Source organism: Vicia villosa, unplaced genomic scaffold (genome assembly GCF_029867415.1).
Source record: "Vicia villosa cultivar HV-30 ecotype Madison, WI unplaced genomic scaffold, Vvil1.0 ctg.000977F_1_1, whole genome shotgun sequence".
NCBI classification, from domain to species: Eukaryota; Viridiplantae; Streptophyta; class Magnoliopsida; order Fabales; family Fabaceae; genus Vicia; species Vicia villosa.
In genome coordinates, this window is record NW_026705441.1 from 330,017 (window position 1) to 343,269 (window position 13,253).

Consider the following 13,253-nt stretch of genomic DNA (forward strand, 5'->3'; position numbering starts at 1 on the left):
GGATATGCGGGCGTGGCCTAAAGTATAGTCCACAGTTTATTGGTATATATGCCACGTTTTTTTGACATCCGTGGCTTTTATAGGCCACAATTTAGGTAGTTTGGTCAAGGCCGCGGTTTATATTTGCCATGATTACAGAACTGTGACCATATGGTAAAACCACGATTTCAATTTAACGCTTAGCGCACATTTTTGGTTCAAGGTATAGCCACAGTTTGGTTATGACCACAGATTTAAAACCGTGGTTATATTTTGTACATTCTAAACCATTAATCTTGCCACAGTTTATTTCTATGCCATTACACAAAAATGTCATTATATATATATATATATATATATATATATATATATATATATATATATATATATATATATATATATATATATATATATATATATATATATATATATATATATATATATATATATATATAATTTCAACAATAATACTAATTTTTTAGAATTAGTTCTAAGTACTCCAATAGTGAAACCAAACTTGTCCAAAGGGCTGATTTTCTTTTTCAAACCAACACATCAATCACTTACACCAATTTTGAAGAATTTAAAACTTGATTACTATAATTGTATGAATACAAATTATTTTAGTGTCTACACATCAATGACAATAGCATCGTGATTGACTAAGTACATTATACATCTAATAAACCTAAACCAAAACTAAATATAAAATGAGTCATGGATTCACCTCTATGTTTTCACTTGCTATATGTTTCTGATATAACAGAGTTAGGTCATCCTACATGCGAACCTTGTTTTTGACCTATTGTTCTCTTCCGAATCTGTTCATTACATTCCAAATATTAAAATGTCAAATATAAGTATTAAGAAATTAAGCAAAAATAATTTATTTATCATACACCTTTTAACATCGTAACCATACCATATTTACTTAATTAATATATAAAAAAAAAAAAAAACAACACTAAGACTAGCAATTAAATGCATCAGTACCTTTACATATTATTACATTAACACCACTTGTCACATATCATCTTAATTCAATCCAACATCATGGACACCATATTAATCCACCAACACATTCATATATGACTAAACAAACATTTTTCTAATGTTTTTGTGATGTCATGTTCATCCATATGACACCATATGTTCATCTTATAAGACCATATGTTAGGCCTATGACATGGATATAGAGAAAACAGAATCAGAACTGAATCTTACAGCCATCGAATCCAACTAACTAGAATAATTGGTTGGCCTTTACATATAGCTACTACTTGAGCTTTGTGATATGAATCATATAGCTCAAGAAATGAAAACTGAAACTGAAAAGAACTTGAATACCATGGGAGGAAGCTATAATGTTTACAGTTCGGAAGCATGAAAAATATCTGATTACTTAACAAGAAACAATTCAACTAGAAAAATGCAGTTTGATCTTGTGAAAGAAAATATACACCGACATACCGATGATACACCAACAAAAGAGACGCTCTAAGAGATTTTCCTCAGCTACAACGTTAATATACCAAAAGTTGCTTAAATGAATCATCAACAAAGATATATGAAAACATGTTAAAATTCAAAAAGTACTATATTCCTTCAGTCAACGAGGTAATGAAAAATTCAAGGCATGCTGATTAGATTACTTCATGCATTATATTTAAAGCATCATGCAACTTGGTAACCTCTTGTGTATTTTCCTCTTCCAAATCAGTCTATAATCAGTTAAAATCTTATAAGCTTATGCTATTAAAAGTTACAACGGTAAGCCAGCCATTAAAATGGTAATAGATAGATTTGATAATGAAACAAAAAGCAAAACAATTATCATAACAAACACTAACAGTAAGTAGTTGCGGCAATCACATTTTACGCCAATCTCAACAAAACAAAAAGCAGACAATTATCAAAAGCAAAGTAGATACTAAAGAGAACAAATTAAAATATTCAAGACTAATTAGTTACACAATATTAATATAAACAATGGAGATGTTATGTAACAAAATTTAAAAGAAAACATTGGAATAAAAGAAGATAATATAAAACCTTTTTACGAATGTAACATCACCAAAGTATTTTTTCACATTCAAACAATATTTCAACTTTTAGACGAGAAAAAAAGGCTGAAAACTTGTTTTTCTAGTTGGAAAGCAGCCATTCAAAAATTATTCAGACCTACTTACAACATACACTTGATAGAGACAAATCAAAGAATATTAGGAAAACTCATCGGTATATGACACTCGAAACAGATAACGATTATCATGCATTACATATATCAAAGATAATCCACAAACAATAATATGATATTTTCTCAAATTCATACAACATTTCAATTTTTAAACAAGAAAAGGGGTTGAAACTTGTTTGGCTCATTGGAAGCAGCAATTGAAGAGCTACTCAAACCTACTTGCAACATATACTTCATAGAACCAAAAATAATATTAGCAAACTGATTTCACCACATATCTTAAAATACAACACTAACAACAGACTGATCTTGAAACTAAATTTCACATGAGGCCAAGTGAGCAATAAGGAATATATGAATGAAAAACTTACATCTAATGGATAAAAGGCTTTTCAATCAAACCAAGTTATATCATATTTTGGCAACTGTTATGCAATTTCATTAAATTAAATATTGTATACTCAAACAACTAAAGCAAGCAAACAAAGAATACAAGATAAACAACTGTTTTAACCACTAAAAGATACAACAAGAATAATAACAACCAAGTTTTATCCCACTAAGTGGGGTTGGCTACATAGATTAACTTTTGCTATAATGTTCTATCTAGGACCAAACTTATATCCAAATCGTTAATCTCGAGATCTTTCTTAATAATTTTATAGTTCTGCTCATGTTCGCATCGATTTTAACTACATAGAATGATATTTATATGTATGAACTGTGAATTGTAAATGAAATAAGTACCTGAAGTTTGGAGGATAATGAGGAGATTGATTGGTCCATTGAGTAACTTGATCATCATGTTCATCAGAAGCAGCAGGAATCAGAGTAGGATCTTTAGAAAGAAAATCAAACACTTCTTAATCTGTTACATAAAGAAAGCATTATCACAAAATTAAGTGTCCTGATATTTTGCAGCCATTTATGTGTATGACAGCCACAACCACGACCATGGATAGATCGGAGTGGACGGTTTCGTCGCGTCGTTACAATATCGAGTTGGTTAAACGATTGAGGCCACCGACCAATTACAGCCGAATGATCCCCCCAAACCGATGTACATCTCAGTCAAGAGTACTTGAATACAATACACCAAACCGTCTTTAGAAATAAACGAGTTTGTAAAAGATTGCCATAATAATATGACTGTCACATACAGAAATTCTGTATACAATAGCAGCATCATCAAGATCATGAATACTTTTAGAAAAGTAATACAAGCATCGAGCCAATTCCGATTCCAGATGAACAACAGTGCTAACATCAACTAGCAACCTGTTGTGTATGGCTAAAGAATTCCGATCGATGTCGTCATGCTGCAAATAACCATATAAAGGCCGAACTAAATTATAGCCAATATATATCGTAGGACCGCCTAACAGGAAGCTGGTACATACAAAACTATATTTCATATGGCTAACAAATGAGATGCAAAGTTATTTATTTTATCCTTTTGAAGTGGATATAGCATTTAAATAAACAATATTTCATGCAAAGATGAATTTGTCTTTATGATATTCATAATGGCTGAAACATTACGCTTAAGTAGAAGCAATGTGTATAAAATCTTCACGTATAACTTATCAAGCGGTATTATGACAGCAAAAAGATTAACTTCTCCTAAGTAATGATATTTATATGAACTAAAACCATAAGACTTTAATTTCACAAGATGTAAGATGACTACTTATCTTTTTAAAGTGGATGCTTGTAATATGCACCAAGATTCTTTCACAACTGTTGAAGTCGGAGATTTTGACGACATCTAAAGTGCGTATGGATAGATTTGATGGGAGACCTGAGTACTTCTGCATATCACATTCATTCTTAGGGAAAGTAACTTTCTCAAAAATTGTATACCCAAAAAACTAAAGCAAGCAAACAAAGAATCCAAGATAAACTGACTAGTAAGTAACTTTCAGATTGAAGAACTTGAATGAGATTATCATCTGCGCTCGACTTCTTTGCGACCGCCTTAGCGAAGTTACGAGAGGGAATAAAATGAGTCATCTCTTGGTGGGGAAGGAGCTTGACAGCGAGTGCGCTGTGGAAGGTTCTGGAAGACGGGTTGCAAGTACTTGAAATATATTGTCGTCTATTAAATCCTTTGAAAGTATACCTTCGGTTTCTTTAAACCCTAAGCAAATAAATGAAAACGAAATTTTTTATTAGAATACACAAATAAGAGACAAGAAAGCGGAAATATATATCCTGAAGCGTGATTGAAGATCAAAAGTTAGTAAATCGAAAGATAAATGAATCTTAGAAGCCATTGTTAGATATAGTGTATTCGATCCAAACTATTTAGGGTTAAATTAGAGCCACAACAGTGGTGATATTGTTAGCGATAATGTGTTTAACGAGGGTGAAATTGTTGAGAAGGATAGGTGAAATTGTTGACAGAGAGAGGGAGCTCCTTGTGGGAGAGGGAGAGGAAGCTTTGAGAGAGATGAGATAGAACACCGAGTGAGTGTGAAAATATCAAGTGAGAGAGAAAGGGAACTTCGTGAGTGGTCCTGGTAATTCTGAAATAAATTTTTTTTATCTAAACTAGTAACAAACCCGTGCATACGCACGGGTGCACGGGTTCTGGTCTGATACGCGCATTTATTTACATAATATATTTATTTTAAATAGAATATTTAAAATGAAAAAATATTTAGATCAATAATAAATTTTTCGTATATCAAAATATTTAGATCAATAATAAATTTTTTACTCTTATATCATTCTTGGATCATAAATATTTGAATCATAAATATCATCTTTCTTATATATAAACTAGTAAAGGACCCGTGCATTCGCACGGGTCACGCAAAGTCGATTTAAATAATAAATAAATATATAATAATGGTTAATAAATATATATAAAAGATACACAAATTAAAAATAAAAAACATTTGAAATTATAATTGTTAAATAAATATTAATTTAATCTAGTTAGAAATATATACTTTAGTAGAAAAAATAAATAAAATAATTAAGTAGTCATCTACCCGTGCGTTTGCACACATCGTACAATATAGTTATAATCTATCGTGAGTAGTCATCTACCCGTGCGTTCGCACGTATTGCACAATATTATAAATAATAAATAAATATAATATATGTGATTATATTTATTTGATTTGGTAACAGGTACCAAACTTTTTTGTTCAAATTTTGTTTATTGTCACTCATACCCCTATCTTATTATAAGCATTTGAAATCTTTTTACTTATTTTAAATAAAAATTTCAATATATTTAATAGATTTATGTTTTCAAAAATATCAGTTATAGGTTAATATGTACATATAAAAAATAAAGGAAATAATTAAGTATTTATCTATCACAGTTGTAAATAAATATAATATAATGATGGTTAAAAATGTAAATAAAATATATACAGATTAAGTAGCTTTGTCCCGTAGCTTTGTCCCCTCGAAAAATAAAGAAAATAATTAAGAAATCATGCATTCACACAGTTCATACAATGTCATTATAAATAGCAAATTAATATAATATAGTGATGGTTAAAAATGTATATAAAATACAAAAAGAATAACAATTTTTTTATATAAGAAATTATGTATTCATCAATCATAAGTATTCTATATTAAGTAATTATTTCTCTTAATTTTTTTACAAATAAGATAGTTATTTTATAATAAAGAGTAAGTTTTTAAAAAATGAACTCTCTCTTTTCATATATATTTTAGAATATTTTTTTACAAATAAGATGGTTATTTCATAAATAGATTGTTTTATCATTTTTTTAAGATAAATTTTGTTTATTTAGGTCTCATTTACCATTACCATAAATTTATTATGGGTATAATGAATTTATTACATTAAATATATTTATTATAATAAATATATTTACCATTACCCATGTTTAGGTATTATTTACAAAAATGTTTGGATAAATTATAAATTTTTGTATATAAAAATATTTAGATCAATAATAGATTTTTTCTCATATACCATTTTTGAATAAATTTTTTATGGATCTAAATACAATTTTTCGTAGGGGTGGCAAAATGGGCCGGGGCCCGCCGGGCCGCCCGCGCATCCGCCAAAAATTGGCGGGTTGAGTTGGGATTTTAGGCTCGCCACTCGCCAAAGCCCGCCCCGCCAAAACCCGTCGCCCGCCATATCGGCCCCGCCAAAGCCCGCCGCTCGCCAAAACCCGCTCCTCCTCCAAAACTCACTCTTTCTTTAGTTAATTCTAGTAATTGCAATTCTTGATGATTTATTTTATACATTTATTTATAAATATATGTAATATTTTTTAAAGTAAATTTGATAAAAAATTACTTTTATAAAAAATTGTTTTAAAAAATAAGTGAAAAGTTTAATTAAAAGGTAAAAAAAGCATATTAATCTATTAAAAAATATATAAATAAAAATAGGCGGGTAAGCCCGCCGCCCGCCAACCCGCCATCTTGGCGGGGCGGGCATGATGTTGATACCCATTTTACTTGGCGGGCATGCCCGCCCCGCTCGTTTTTTGACGAGCATAAGGCGGGGCGGGCGGCCCGTTTTGCCACCCTTAATTTTTCGTATATACAAATATTTAGATTAATAATAATTTTTTCCATATATAAATATTATTTTTGTTTAGGTATCATTTATAAAAATATTTGAATGAATAGTAAATTTACGTATAAAAAAATATTTAGATCAATAATAGATTTTTTCCCGTATATCATTTTTTAAATAATTTTTTTTGGATCATAAATTCCATTTTTCGTATATAAAAATATTTAGATCAATAATAGATTTTTCCCGTATATCATTTTTTGAATAATTTTTTTTTGGATCATAAATTTCATTTTTCGTATATAAAAATATTTAGATCAATAATAGATTTTTCCCGTATTTAAATATTATTTATGTTCAGTATCATTTACAAAAATATCTGAATCAATAGTAAATTTTTTTATATAAAAATATTTAAATCAATAATAGACTTTTTCCCGTATATCATTTTTGAATTAAATTTTTTGGATCATAAGTATCATTTTTCATATAGAAAAATATTTAGATCAATAAAAAAAAATTCCCGTAGACAAATATTATTTATGTTTAGGTATCGTTTACTAAAATATCTGAATCAATAGTAAATTTTTGTATATAAAAATACTTAGATCATTAATTGATTTTTTCCCGTATATCATTTTTTAATTAAATTTTTTTGGATCATAAATACTATTTTTCATATAGAAAAATATTTAGGTCAATTATAGATTTTTTCCCGTATACAATATTATTTATGTTTAGGTATCATTTATAAATATATCTGGATCAATAGTAAATTTTTGTATATAAAAATATTTAGATCTTTAATAGATTATTTTTGAATTAAATTTTTTTGGATCATAAATACTATTTTTCATATAGAAAAATATTTAGGTCAATTATAGATTTTTTCCCGTATACAATATTATTTATGTTTTAGGTATCGTTTATAAATATATCTGGATCAATAGTAAATGTTCGTATATAAAAATATTTAGATCAATAATAAATTTTTTCCGGTATATCATTTTTGAATTAAATTTTTTGGGATCATAAACACCATTTTTCATATAGAAAAATATTTAGATCAATTATAGATTTTTCCCGTATACAAATATTATTTATGTTTAGGTAATGTTTACAAAAATATCTATATCAATAGTAAATTTTCGTATATAAAAATATTTAGATCAATAATAGATTTTTTTACCGTATACCATTTTTGAATAAAATTTTTTGGATCATAAATATCATTTTCCGTATATAAAAATATTTAGATCAATAATAAATTTTTTCCGTATACAAATATTATTTTTGTTTAGATATCATTTATAAAAATATTTGAGTGAATAGTAAATTTTCGGATAAAAAATATTTAGATCAATAATAGATTTTTTCCTGTATACCATTTTTGAATAATTTTTTTTAATTATAAATAATATTTTTCTTATATAAAAATATTTAGATCAATAATAGATTTTTCTGATACAAATATTATTTATGTTTAGGTATCATTTACAAAAATATCTGAATGAATAGTAAATTTTTGTATAAAAAAATATTTAGATCAATAATAATTTTATTCCTTATATTATTTTTTATTAAAATTTTGTGGATCATAAATACTATTTTTTTTTAAGAGTAAATGGAGTATAGATAGATTAGGGTAGAAAACTAAAAAGGTGAAGAGAGAGAAAGAATGGTGAAAATAAGTTATAATATAGTTGAATAAAATATTAAGATATAATGGACAATTGTGTGGATAGACCAAAAAACTAACAATTTTAATAGGTGTACAAAAAGTAAGGATGGGTAATTTTGTAAAAACCAGAGCCACTTATTTTCTTATATTATAGATTTTTCTTCTAAGCTGAGAATAGAAGAGGGAAAATTTTAGAATATGAGAGGGAATGGAAAAAATAAGAGGGAAATTTTTTTATATAGGAGGGAAAGGAAAATAAATAGAGGGAATTTATTTTCATCTAAATTTTCAATTTTTCTTAAAATTTATTAATAAATTTATTTTCATTTTTATATAATATAAATATTTAGATTCTTTTATTTAAAAAATTAAAAATAGTTGACTATATATATATATATATATATATATATATATATATATATATTAATTTTAAAAAACTAAATATTTGTACATAATTATTATTTATTTTAAAAAATATTATTTTTAATTATAATTTAAGCTATAATATCATTAAAACGAAATTTAAATTTAAATTTTTTATTTTATATCAAATAATATATTAGAGAGGAAATATTTCCCTCACAAAAATATGGAACATATTTACAAGGGAATTTGTTACGGAAAAATATAATTCATCTCAAATTCCTTTACTAAATTTATTTGGCTTAAATGCACTTTTGGTCCCCCTATATTGACATTTTTAACATTTTAGTCCCCAAACTAAAAAAGCCAACTATTAGGTCCCCCATTTTCAAATAACGTGAATTTTTGAAGGTCCCTTATAACTTAACAGTTTTTTAATGACATGGCACTTCATATTTAGTCCAGTCACTTGCCACATCATTAAAATTATTTTGAAATGCAATTTTAATTGGTAAATTAATATTTTATTTTTCCAAAAACATTATATTTTATTTTGAGAATTAAAAATTATTTTAATTAGGTTATAAAATTAAAACAGTGAATCTTCATCTTCATCTTCGTCAATTGAAGTTCTTCTTCCTCATCCAACTTTTTCTTCTTCTTTTGAGTTCTTCTTCATCCCCTTTTGAAACCTAACAACAATTTCTTTAATTTCTCTCTATTAATCTTAAGAAGTTAAAAAAAGAAGATGCAGTAACAAAAACAAACAGTACCTGTCTCTCATTTTAATCAGACATAAACTTCATCCTCTTCTTCATGAAAGCAAATACAAAGCAAAAACTCTCTCTCATTTCAATCAAACAAAAACTTTTCTCTCTCATTTTCTATTTTTTCCAGAAACACCAAGCTTTCATTTTCCTTCAGCACTAACATCGAAGCACAAATTAAAGTTAAGAATTAAAGAGCAATAGAGGGATATTAGTGATATCAAGAAGAAGATTGCGCAAAGGAGGGGTCGTCGGAGTTGATGTGGTCACCGGAACTAGGAGATTGTGCCGGAGATGGAGTCGGCGACAGTTGGTGGTTTCGCCCGTGGTAGCAGCGCTGCGTTTGCAATTTAAATCATGGTTCTTCTTTTCCATTTTCTGATCTCTCTCTACTTTAAATTGTTGTTGTGTTACTGAGATTTGAGTTTTTGTTTGCTTCTGGATTTATTGTGCTATTGATGTTGTTGTGAATGGTTGAAATTAATGGAGATGGTGGTTTATTTTTGGAACAATTATGCTATGTGTGAGATTTTTCTGAAAATGGAGTCAGCGGCAGATCTAGGGTTTTAGAAAGGGGATGAAGATAAACATCATGCAGTATCATATTCTATTAATAAATAATTTACCAAATTAAAAATAAAATATTAATTTATCAATTAAAAATACATTTCAAAATAATTTTAATGATGTGGCAAGTGACTGGACTAATATGAAGTGCCATGTCATTAAAAAAACCTGTTAAGTGATAAGGGACCTTCAAAAATTCACCTTATTTAAAAATGGGGACTTAATAGTTGGCTTTTTTAGTTTGGGACTAAAATGTTAAAAATGTCAATATAGGGGACCAAAAGTGCATTTAAGCCAATTTATTTTTATCAATTTTGTGAGGTATGTTTTTTGAGTTTGGGCCACAGTTTTTAGTCAAAATTATAAGGCCGCGGTTTTTCTTTGCAGCTTAAAATATCCGCAGTTATATAATTGTGGTAATTGAAGTAAATGTCACAGTTTCATACTCCGGATTCAATATTTTATAACATAATTCTACGCTTTTAAAATCCTGGCTAAATCATATATGTGGCCATAGTTTCTGAGCTGTGGAAAATTTTAGCTTGGCCGTAGGCCAAAAATGTAGTAGTGTGACTACATTTGAATCAAATTTAAGAGCTCCAAAATATGAATCTGTTGAATCATGAATGTTTGTTAAAACAGGAGAGTTGGTTAGTTGTTGATTATCAATTGGTCTTCAAACATGTAGAAAGGTCGGTGAGTCACAGGTATAACCAATTGTGCTGCCAGTGCTAGAAATCATTATTCAGATTCAACCATTAGACCATGAAGATGTAGAACGTAACTATAGATAAGAAACTAGATAAATGTTCATTATAGTTTCAAAATTTTAGTGTATTTAGTTTATCCCCAAATATAATTATACATTAGTTATAATTTTCAGTGCAGTTTTTTTCAACAACATTCAGAAGGAAGTAATTATTTGAACCGATCATATACATGCCTTTAAGAAAACTAATTTCAATAGATGTTCAAATCACACTAATTTTATGTAAATTATAGTACATACAAGTGAAAGAATCTTGATAAATTTTTTAAGATCAGAAGTTTTTTGCGTTGCGTGATCAAAGATTTATAATGTTTGCAAATTTTTATGATGGAAGAGAAGTTATAGAACTTATTATAAATGAGTGTCTCAAGAGTTGTAGAATTTAATAAATTCTGATGATAATTTTTAATCTATAATATAGATGTTTTAGAAATCTCTATCTATTTTTCTTTTTATTTTGCCACCAGTACCATATGAATGACGAGTAAAACACCATTACAGTGTAAATACACGGGTAACACACCAGTACGGTGTAAATGCACGAGTAACACACCAGTACGGTGTAAATGCACGGGTCACACACCAAAATCCGTGTGAACGCACGGGTAACACACCAGTATTCGTGCGGTCGCACGGGTAACACACTAGTACCGTGTGAACGCACAAGTAATCAGTGTTGAGAAATACATTTCTTTTTTTATCTATTTTGTACAATTATTTTGGTTTTTTTTTGTTAAATTGATTTTTAAATTTTTTTCTTATATTTATGTTTGACTACTTTTTATAAATATAACATTAAACTTAATTCTTTAATATTATTCTCTTTTTGGACTTTTATGTAAACTTAAATTTCTACCGATTTTCAACTAATTTTAATTTTAAATATATATTTGTCTAATTTGTTAAAATTTAAAAATATTTTTATCATTATAACTCTGTCAATAATTTTTTTTCTATTTTTAACGATTGTTTTTTTACAAAATATGTGTTTAATAGTTTTTCTTAACAATAGAAGTTTTTAGAAATTTCTACAATTTTTTCTAAATAATATTTTGATTTTTTCTAATTTGTTTGAATTCTCATGACAAATTGGTGACATATTCGCGGTCCGCACCAGAACCCGTGCGGACGCACGGGTATCCTACTAGTTCCCCTAACAAAAACACCAACAAATGCAAACTCATTTTTCCTTAGGGCTCTTTTTCTGTTGAAAACCTTTTTCATAAAAGAACAGTTCTCCATAAAAAACACACAACAAATAAAAATGGTTGAGAAGAACTACGGAGCTCTGATTTCTCTATTGCACATTAGGGATGTAACACCCTTCTAAAAACCCCCGCGAAAAACATAATAAAGATCAGAGTAATTATACAACAAAGATGTTACAATTAATAAAATAAATAAAACTCCACGTCGTTTGTTATGCTTTATTAGGAATGATCCAAAAATATCAAAACATGTGTTCAGCACAGCGGAAACTCATTCAACAATGTTATAAAACATCTCCAATAAAATCAATGGTACATAAACCAATAATGGCAAAATAGTGTATCACAAGTAACTCTAAGACTATCGATCCCTGATCGGTCACCATTTCTAGTAAGTTTCCGCATCTTTTTCCGACCGAAATTAGCAATCTTGGTAATACTAAGTGGCATTGTCATATGTTTTTCAAGTAAGTTTCTTGTTTTCGATTGTGTGATGTTGTTGCATGCTAGTGTGTTTTGAGTATTATTCAAGTGCCGTTTTATGCGTTGGTTGTTAGTTTGTGTGTGGCCAGGTTGATGCATGGGAGAGGTAGAAACTTATGGCGAGCACGAGCGGAGAAAGAAGCCAAAAGAGCCAAAGTTGAGGTCAACACGGGCACCCGTGTGCATGCACACGGCCCGTGTCAAAAAGTGGATGGAAAAGCATTCTTGAAGGCTAGGCAGAGGTTTCACACGGGCACCCGTGTTCCTGCACACGGTCCGTGTGAAAAGCTGAGCAGAAAATGATTTTTTGGCAAAGGAGCAGTTAACCAACACGGGCACCCGTGTTCCTGCACACGGTCCGTGTTGGCAGGCGCGGGCAGATTTCCAACTTGTGATATTTTGAAAGCCTTTTACTCATTAAGGGTATTTTGGGCCTTTCGGATACGAGGGATGACTGCCAACACTACTAAAACCTAACAGGAAGAAGGAACCAGGCATCTTGGATCATTGAGCATAGAGAATTACAGAGAAAGAAGAGTCAAGGGTTTTGGAAGAAGATCTTCAAGAGCACTCGCGATTGGAGATCATATCAACCGCTAATTTCTTGTAATGACTTCAATTACTCTTGTTATTTTCTTAAACATTATGAGTAGCTAAACTATTTTATGCTAGGGTGATGTCCCTAAATCTTTTCATGTAATGACTTGTTAAAAC

The 13,253-nt window shown here is 28.9% G+C and overlaps 1 long non-coding RNA gene across 1 annotated transcript; it reads right to left on the bottom strand.

Annotated features, from left to right (window-relative positions):
• Positions 1-551: 551 nt before the first annotated feature.
• On the bottom strand, positions 552-4,683 carry LOC131632649 (uncharacterized). Its single transcript, XR_009293068.1, has 2 exons — positions 2,924-4,683; positions 552-800 (listed from the first exon to the last, which is right to left on the bottom strand). It is a non-coding gene; the product is annotated as an uncharacterized LOC131632649 (long non-coding RNA).
• Between the last annotated feature and the right edge of the window lie 8,570 nt (positions 4,684-13,253).